Genomic DNA, 9815 nt, shown 5'->3' with positions numbered 1-9815 from the left:
CATTTTTTTGTGTGTAAAGGCTGAGCCAGTCAATTTCAAGAAAATAAGCGACTTTCAGAAGGTTTAGCATGATATTGAAGTACAAATCATCAAAAATATAGAAAAAAAACAAGAAAATTGATTTTGTTTGCCAATTAATTTCAATTTCAATTCGGTTTTATTGGTGAAAAATTAAGATACAATGAGTTCTTTTGCAATTCATAACAGAGTTTTGGAGTTCCTTTCAGCTGTGTGTAACACCATAATCCATTTTGGAACAATTATTTCTATAACTAAGGCACTAACAAGAGCAAGAAAAATTTAATTAATTGTGAACAAAAAATATTCAAAAACACAAAAAGACATAAAATAAGGAAATTTTCCACATTTTCCTCTGTCCCATTTCTCCCCCCGACCAAGCGCTCGATTCATCGCTCGCTACAAGTCCTCCTGTGTATACACGATAAGCCGAACCATTCTCAACAAGTCCGTCGCATTCATTCAGCCAAACGATGAGTGGATGCTGCGTGCTGGGGATCCTTCCGAGCACCGAGAGCACCGTTCAGTTCGTGTCGGAAGCTGGAACGGTTCGGTCGTGTTTTTTGAGAACGGTTCTCCCTGTCGGAACATTCTGTGCGCGCCTCCACCAAACGTGTGTGTGTGTGTGTGTGCTCACACACATACAAAGTAACTTTTTCTGTTTGTGCGTTCTGTTTTATTCTATTGGTGTCTATTTTATACGCGTGTGAGTTGTGTGATCCCTTCATATTCTCTTATCAGTCGGAGCATATCTTCCCGTCCGACTCCGATTGTCCGTGGCGGCCCCGTCGGCAGTCAGTCAGTGTCAGTGTTTGTGTATCAGTGCGTCTGTCTGTTTGCATTCCTTTATCAATAAGTTGTGTCCTTTATTTTTTTGTTCGTATTTACTCTTGTTGTTTTTCTCCGCGTTTGTCCTACGAGAAGCCTCGTCTATTTTGAGTTTTGAACAAGCAGTATCTCCGATTGTCTACTTAACCAGTGTGTTCAGAACTAGCTGGCTTGCATTGTTCTGTTTCCATTGACATCCTTCGAAGAAAAGAGAAGATAAAAGGAAAAGCCGCACGTCTGAGCGAATCTCGGAAGGCCTCGGTGATTGTGGTGATTGTTTCCCCTTGGTATCACAACAAAAGAAGGAAGGAGCTTGTGGGGTCTAGACTCTCTCGTCTTGGTCTAGTCGGCCTTGCGTGGGAGGGGGTGACGGAAAGCTGAGAAAATCTCAAGGAAAATCAGCGAGAACGATGGCAGGCTGTTGCTAGAAGAAGGGAAGGATTCACAGTTTAACAGGACTTGTGAGAAAAGCCAGAGCTTGCTGTGACCGTGATTGAAAACGGTGATTGAGACTCTCAATGGAAAACTGGGCTTTATTTGTGTACGTTGCCATTGATACGGTGCTGATGCTCTGTGTAGAGTGTGAGAGGTGGTGATAATGATGCTGCTGTGGGATGAAATCAACAGAGTTTCGCGGAAAGAAATAATAAACTCTGCTCATCATTTATGATTCTTGCTTTAAAACTTTAAATTAGGTTTTTTTTTATTTTCAGATGACTTATGATCATTTTATCCCTGATTTTTTTTTAAGTCGCTCCATTAAATTAATTTTATAAATTAAACACTGCTTGGTGTATTTTATTCAGGATACATTTTTAAGTAACTCAAAACGTTGTTATTTTCGTACTGCTCAATATGTTAGGCATAAACTTTGTATTTTAACACAAACAAAAAAAAAACATTGTCCAATCGAACATTTCACAAGTTCTTTAAATGATGGACTTATTTAAAAAAAATAATGAATTAAACAAAATCTATATTAATAAACCATCTACTAAATATGTAGGCCTCTGCAAATATTTTTTAAAGTTTATGGTGTAGTAATAAAAGCATCAACGATTAAGAATTCATTTAAAAAATAATATTTTTTCCATTCTCTAGCTTTTGCAATCTTTCGCGATTTCTTTAATTTTATTTATGAATTTAGATGAAACTTTGTCCATCATTTCCGTATGACCAACGAAGCCATATTGCATATTGGTTTCTCCATGAAAACTTGTGGACTGTCCATACAAAAGTTCTATGAAAATATAAGAAAATCATTATATTGAGAAGGGATTTTCTGATCAATTTGGTATCTTTAGCAAAGTTGTAATTTAGGATTATAATTTTTCTGAAAAAATGGATACAATTTGAAATCTCGATTATTTTATTAAACTTTTACACAATTTATTTGAAAATTTAGTCGATAAAATTTTAAAGTTTTAATATAAAAATTTGTAACGGAAGTTCCTTTATTGGGAAGGAGGTATTTCTATTTTTGAATGACGCCAAAGCTGCTGAATTTTTATCAACTGAGATTTTGGAAAACGTTTCAGTAATTCAGATTTTTTTTCTTTAACAGATAATTTCCTGAAATTTCAGTAAAATAATTGGTAGGCAGTTGGACTCACAATCCAAAGGTCGTCTATTCGAATCCCGGGGTGGATGGAAGCTAAGGTGTAAAAAGAGGTTTGCAATTGCCACAACAATCAAGCCTTCGGACACCTAGTTTCGAGTAGGAATCTAGCAATCGAGAACGCCAAAGCAATGCTGTAGAGCGAATAATTTGATTTGATGTTTAAGTTGTCAAACAAGTGAAATTTCCGCAATGTAGATTTATGTTAGACAATGTAGAATTATATTGCTGTAAACACAATAATTTTTGTGTGTATGTTTGACAGATTGTTTGCTGAAGATTCAGCAATCTTGGCTGGTATTTCAGTTTTCAAGATTTGATTTTTCTTGCCATTACAAATGCTTCCATTGCTGTTTTTGATACAAATACAGCAATAATGAGCTGAATTTTTTTTTTTGAGTTTTTTTTGACTTTGCAATAGTGCCAATAATTTTAAAAGAAAAGTAATAAATTCGTTTCTTTTCAATCAATTCAGTTACAATTAATTCAAACTTATTCATTGAAACGTTAATTTAAGTAGCATCGTTATATAGCTCATAGTTCCACTTTTTGATATTTTTTTCTGAATCTGCAAATACGAAATCGTTTCTTGAGCTTTTTGGGACTCAAAATTGTAGTTTAAAATGTTTTTGAATCAAAAAATGCACAAACTTTTTGTATGAACTTCTTATTAGATTTTTGTGAAGAAAAACCTAGCTAATATATAATTTTCCAGTATCGGGATTTTTGAAATATGATAAATAACTCAAAACAACAATTTAAAATTGTTTTTTCTTCTTGAGGTCAACTGTGAATATTAAATAAAGATATATTTACCGGGAAAATATTAAATGAAGAAATATTTACAGTTATCCGGAAAACTGGAATATTCCCGAATACAATTGGCGGACCTTAGCTTTACAAAGAGTTCTTGAGTTTTTTTTTTTCAAAATGTAATTTAATATTCAAGTTGATGCAAAAAACAAAACTACTTATTGACTTCAAATATGAAATAAACTTGGCACAGCAAAATTAACTTACTTGGAATAAAAAAAACAACATATGGGTAATTCTCCGCCAACTCACACAGCAGTTGCCCCGACCCCTCTTCGATTTGCGTGAAACTTTGTCCTAAGGGGTAACTTTTGTCCCTGATCACGAATCCGAGGTCCGTTTTTTGATATCTCGTGACGGAGGGGCGGTACGACCCCTTCCATTTTTGAACATGTGAAAAAAGAGGTGTTTTTCAATAATTTGCAGCCTGAAACGGTGATGAGATAGAAATTTGGTGTCAAAGGGACTTTTGTGTAAAATTAGACGCCCAATTTGATAGCGTACGCAAAATTCCGAAAAAACGTTTTTTTCATCGAAAAAAACACTAAAAAAGTTTTAAAAATTCTCCCATTTTCCGTTACTCGACTGTACAAATTTTTGGAACATGTCATTTTATGGGAAATTTAATGTACTTTTCGAATCTTCAATGTCCCAGAAGGGTCATTATTTTGTTTAGAACAAAATTTTTCATTTTAAAATTTCGTGTTTTTTCTAACTTTGCCGGGTTATTTTTTAGAGTGTAACAATGTTCCACAAAGTTGTAGAGCAGACAATTACAAAATTTTTAATATATAGACATAAGGGGTTTGCTTATAAACATCACGAGTTATCGCGATTTTACAAAAAAAAAGTTTTGAAAAAGTTGGTCGTCATCGATCATGCCTGTTTATGGTCACCCGCGACAGACACGGACGACGAAACAAAGAGAAGCGCAAAAAGTAACATTTTCAAAACTTTTTTTCGTAAAATCGCGATAACTCGTGATGTTTATAAGCAAACCCCTTATGTCTATATATTAAAATTTTTGTAATTGTCTGCTCTACAACTTTGTAGAATATTGTTAGACTCTAAAAAATAACCCTGCAAAGTTAGAAAAAACACGAAATTTTAAAATGAAAAATTTTGTTCTAAATGAAAAAATGACCCTTCTGGGACAATGTAGATTCGAAAAGTACATTAAATTTCCCATAAAATGCCATGTTCCAAATTTTTTTACAGTCGAGTAACGGAAAATGGGAGAATTTTTAAAACTTTTTTAGTGTTTTTTTCGATGAAAAATACGTTTTTTCGGAATTCTGAGTACGCCATCAAATCGGGCGTCTAATTTTACATAAAAGTCCCTTTGACACCAAATTTCTATCTCATCACCGTTTCAGGCTGCAAATAGTTGAAAAACACCTCTTTTTTCGCATGTTCAAAAATGGAAGGGGTCGTACCGCCCCTCCGTCACGAGATATCAAAAAACGGACCTCGGTTTCGTGATCAGGGACAAAAGTTACCCCTTAGGACAAAGTTTCACGCCAATCGAAGAGGGGTCGGGGCAACTTTTCCCGATTTCGTGTGAGTTGGTAGAGAATTACCCATATAAGGTTTGCTATGCTTATAAATTTAAATAATAAATAAAAATAATATTTAAAAGAACTTTAGTTTTTCATTTCTGGCGTGTACCTGCTAAGTACGCTTTAAAGTAACTTTAAAGAGTTCACTTTTTTTTGGCTACACTCAATTATAGTTATTGGAATTTTTGACAAGTTAAAATTTTCACTTTCTAGAAGCATTGGTTTATTCGAACTTGAATATCGATCATTGAACACTCAATGTCCTGGACAATTTTGATTTTTCAATTGTTTTTCTGATTAGTTTTTATATTTGACTTTCATGACTATTTATAAGTCAGCAATTCCATTTGAAAAGAGCCTAAACCGTAAAAAAAGTTCTCCGATCGGGCTCAAAATTATTCTGGGGGTTCCTTGGTCAAAATAATTAGACCCGTATTTTTTTTTTTGGCCATTAGGGTGACCTACATCGTGCTAGGGTGGTTCGAAAAATGGAAATTTTCGTCATTTTTCGCAAAAACCATTTTTTTTTTCAAAAAATCATATCTCCGCGTTATTTCATCCGATTTTAGCTGTCTTAGACGCAATAGAAAGGTGATTAGTTTGGCTATTTGAGAAAAATAGTAAGAAGATTCAAAAATCTAGCTTAACATTTGAAAAAGTCACATGAAAACTTAAAATGGCGTTTTGACCGTGTTTGAACCAAAGAGCCTATGTCTGAACATATTTTTATCGGATTCCTCGGAAAATTTCACATACCATATCAAAAAATTGGCGATGTCGAACCGTACGTTTCCGAGATATGATTTTTTGAAAATAAAAACTGAGTTTTTCGAAGCGCCACGCGCAAAAACAGGAAAATGACGAAAAAAATCAATTTTTTTCACTAAAACTGCGATAACTTTAAAATTTCAGCAATGACCTTTACATGTTAGGGTACCAAAATTTTCGTCATTAAAAACGCAACTTTTGGTACCCTAACATGTATAGGTCATCGCTGCATTTTTTAAGTTATCGCAGTTTTAGAGAAAAAAGTTGTTTTTTTGCCGATTTAGTCATTTTCCTGTTTTTACGTTTTTATTTTCAAAAAATCATATCTCGGAAACGTACGGTTCGACATCGCCAAATTTTTGATATGTTATGTGAAATTTTCCGAGAAATCCGATAAAAATATTTTCAGACACAGGCTCTTTGGTCCAGACACGGTCAAAACGCCATTTTAAGTTTTCATACGACTTTTTCAAATGTTAAGCTAGATTTTTGAAACTTCTTACTATTTTTCTCAAATAGCCAAACTAATCACCTTTCTTTTGCGTCTAAGACAGCTAAAATCGGATAAAATGACGTCGATGTATGATTTTTTGAAAATAGTGGTTTTTGCGAAAAATGACGAAAATTTCCATTTTTCGAACCACCCTAGCACGATGTAGGTCACCCTAATGACCAAACAAAAAATACGGGTCTAATTATTTTGACCAAGGAACCCCCAGAAAAATTTTGAGCCCGATCGGAGAACCTTTTTCACGGTTTAGGCTCTTTTCAAATGAAATTGCTGAAGTATAAAATTTCCCGGGACTCTCGGCCAAATTTCCCGGGAATCGAGAGGTCCAAAAATGATCGATTTCCCGGGAATTCCCGCTCGTCACCCTCTACTTGTGATGTTTCAATGCATTCTGATGCAATGGCGCACTACAAATGTTAATAAATGATAAGAGTGCTAGGCATAATCTAACCTGAGGCACTCTCCAGGATCCCTTCGGAAGATTGGCTGCGCTAGGGTCTGATAAGATTAGATTAGATTAGAACATGGCCGATTTTGGGATCACCCTAGCACGGTGTAGGACACCCTAACAACCGAACAAAAAAATATGTGTCTAATCATTTCGGCTAAGCAAAAAAAATCGGCTTAGGCTCTTTTCAAATGAAATTGCAGTTAATTTCTAAAATCACATTTGAAATTAAACAATACCATAAAAATCTTATTTTTATCAGCTATTTTCCAATCCTTGTTATGTTGTGACTTGCCGTAATTATTGTTTTTCGTTTGAAAAAAACAGTTCGTGGTTTAGGCAATACTCTAAACCTTAAAAACAACTGGTTAGCTTTTGTTTTTCATACCTTTGTTTCATAAAATCACAATACAAAATTTAAAAAAATGAAACAAAAACATTTCAATGAGGAGTTTCACTTGGCAGCATCCAAACAATAAGTCATCACAAATTAACTGTCACTGATTTCTCATAAATGTTTCCGTGCATAGCTTAGTTTCAGCAAAAAAGTGATGATTACCAGATAAATGAATTGCGTTTTTTTCTAAAGTTCTACGTCTTTTTCTGATCTGTGGTCCAATAATTCAACATTTATAAAAAGCCTATAAAAGGTCGTGTTTGATAAAAAAAAAAGAAATTTAATCGTTTTACAATCTATTCAATCGATTTTACTGTTTGAAAATTTAAATTACCAGCAAAAATAACCTAAAAAATTAGAGATACAAAGTTATGAAATAAAATTCGCTACAACCTTACCACAGAAACACGATTTTGACAAAACTTATCTCCTTGGGTTTTTTTTTTCATTTTTCTATATGTTTTAGTGGAACAAAAGTTCCAACATTTAGGCTGCTTTTATTTATTTAAGTTGGTACAAATTTTATTTAAAGTGTTTGTCTTTCATTTCAATATTTTTTTTTTTAATTTTTTAGTTTTTTAGTAGTTTTACATCGGAATTATAAAAAGCACTTTTGTGAAAGTTTGTATAGTTCACCGTTCTTGAGTTATAGTTATTTTTAAACTGATTCGATTTTCAGTCAACTTTTTGGTAAAAGACTTTTTAAAATTTTCAAATAAGACTGACATTTTGAAAAGACTGATTAGAGAAAAATCGAAATTATTGCTTATTTTGGTGGTATTTGGCCAATGCAAATATTTTCCAAAGTTTTTGTCTCTCGGCTCTGGCCTCCGGGCCTTTTTCTCGTAAATTTTGAAGAAAAAAATAATTATATTTGATTTAACTAAATCATTTCCAATGTCTCTAAATGTAGTTTTTTGTCTCAATCTCTAGTTCCGGTTCAGACAGCTCAATTTTCAATGCTTGTTTTCAGAGGCCCCATGTGTGCACGTTTTAGACTCTTTTTTTTTCGTCGTTCTGTAAACACGTGGTTTTAGTTGCTCCAAAAACTTCAACTTCAACAGGCTGTCAGCGCGTCGAACATGCACTTTCATAACAGCCAACAGACAGACAGCAGAAGCAGATCCATTCATTTAAGGCCATTTATGGTGGTTGGTTGGGGTTTTTTTTCGCTCTCTAAATTGTCTGTTTGGTGGTGGAACCCATGTGCTTCACTTTTCACTTGACGATGAGATGATCTCTGCACTACTCACTCGGTATACAGATAGAACAGTTTGGCTGCTGTCCATTTAGCTTGATGAAGTTTTATTGATTCATGTAAAGGGAAAGGCTTTTTACACGCAGCGGAGCTGCTGCTGGGCAGTTTTGAAATGGATTGGGATTAAATTGAACGCTGTGAATGGATAAGCTCAGCCCGCGCTGGAACTTAAAAGTGGTCCAGTCGAGATTATTCTATATGGTTCGAGTACTTCAACGAATGGGTTCAACTGATGGATGCACTTCGTTCGATAAATTTCCATTTTATGCATGATAGTTCTGATGAAAGCCACTTTAGATAGAATTAATGCGTATTTATCGGAGAAAATGTGATAAAAATAACATTTGTAAGTACCATAAACCGGGGTGACATTAGTTATTTTTAATTACGAAAATTTTGATTGATAGGATTATGCAAATATATCAAATAATAAATTTTATATGTTTTTGAACAGGGCTGCGGAGTCGGGTCATATTTCAAGCGACTCCGACTCCGACTCCGGCTTTCTGAGTTAAGCCGACTCCGACTCCGACTCCGGCTCCGGCTTTCCACAAATTGTTGACTCCGGCTCCGACTCCGACTCCGGCCTACCAACTCTAGCCGACTCCGACTCCGACTCCGACTCCAGCTTTCCAAAATTTGTTGATCCCGGCTCCGACTCCGACTCCGACACCTAATCTGTATTTTAAATATTACAAACGCTATTTCAGCACAACCATTTTCTGAGTAAATTTGAATTTTGTTGTTTGAAAAATTGGAACATTTTATTTAACTACTTTAAATTTACATTCATTTTTTTTAGTTAATAAGCTAGCTACACTAATTTTCAATTGTTTTTTTTTTCAGCAAGTTTTCATTTACTGAAAATTTCAGTAGTGCAGATTTCAGTAAATTTAACTGAATTCAGTAATGAGAAATTGGTGTGCAGTAACTATCAAAGATACCCTGGTTTTGAAATAAACAATTTTCAAAGTAACTATTTTTTTTTTTTTTTTTGCATTTATTTGAGAAGACGTACATGGACATTGTGTGATCCAGCCGAGTACACACTTTAAACATACAAATCATGAGAATAATCCAATATTTGAAAAATAAATTAAATTATATCAATTATATCACCCAGATTTATGGCAATAAAAACAATAGGCTTGTTCAACGATATTATTTAAGGATCAGCACATTAAAAGTTTTGTAGAGAAATTGTAAACATTGAGGTAATCGATATATCTAATAAATTCAATGACTCGTATATGCAAAGTTGCATATGCGAGGCATAAGAGCGCCGGTTTAACTGTATTTCAAAATTAGTTGCAACTTATTTTCGATATTTTTTGTCAGCTTGAAATGTTTTCAGCACGACACTTTGATTTGTTTTTATTTACATACAAAATGAGCATGTTGCGTTCCAAGTAGAAGATTGATGTAATAGTTGATAATGTTTTAAAAACATAATTATTTTTGTTAAATACTGATAGTGAAGATTTATTTTTCCTGTTCAAAAAAAAAAAAAGATCTACTTAAATCCTCCAAGACATTCGCTATCGGGCGACGGCGTGTATATTTTTTTAGAAAGAGTTTGATAAAATTTGGTCTAATT

At 33.9% G+C, this 9815-nt stretch overlaps 1 protein-coding gene across 6 annotated transcripts in view; it reads left to right on the top strand.

Moving 5' to 3' along the window:
• Positions 1–537: 537 nt before the first annotated feature.
• Positions 538–9815, top strand: part of LOC120427076 (tolloid-like protein 1) — a 64482-nt gene continuing 55204 nt past the window's right edge. For 3 of the 6 annotated variants that reach the window (XM_039591918.2, XM_052706645.1, XM_039591917.2), the window contains exon 1: positions 538–724. The gene's annotated coding sequence lies outside the window, so the exon portion shown is untranslated. Of the gene's footprint in view, positions 823–9815 lie in introns of all 6 variants that reach the window. The other 3 variants (XM_052706644.1, XM_039591914.2, XM_052706646.1) reach the window with 2 other exon arrangements.

Source organism: Culex pipiens, chromosome 1, assembly GCF_016801865.2.
Source record: "Culex pipiens pallens isolate TS chromosome 1, TS_CPP_V2, whole genome shotgun sequence".
Lineage (NCBI taxonomy): Eukaryota > Metazoa > Arthropoda > Insecta > Diptera > Culicidae > Culex > Culex pipiens.
This window is presented reverse-complemented; position numbering and strand designations above follow the sequence as displayed.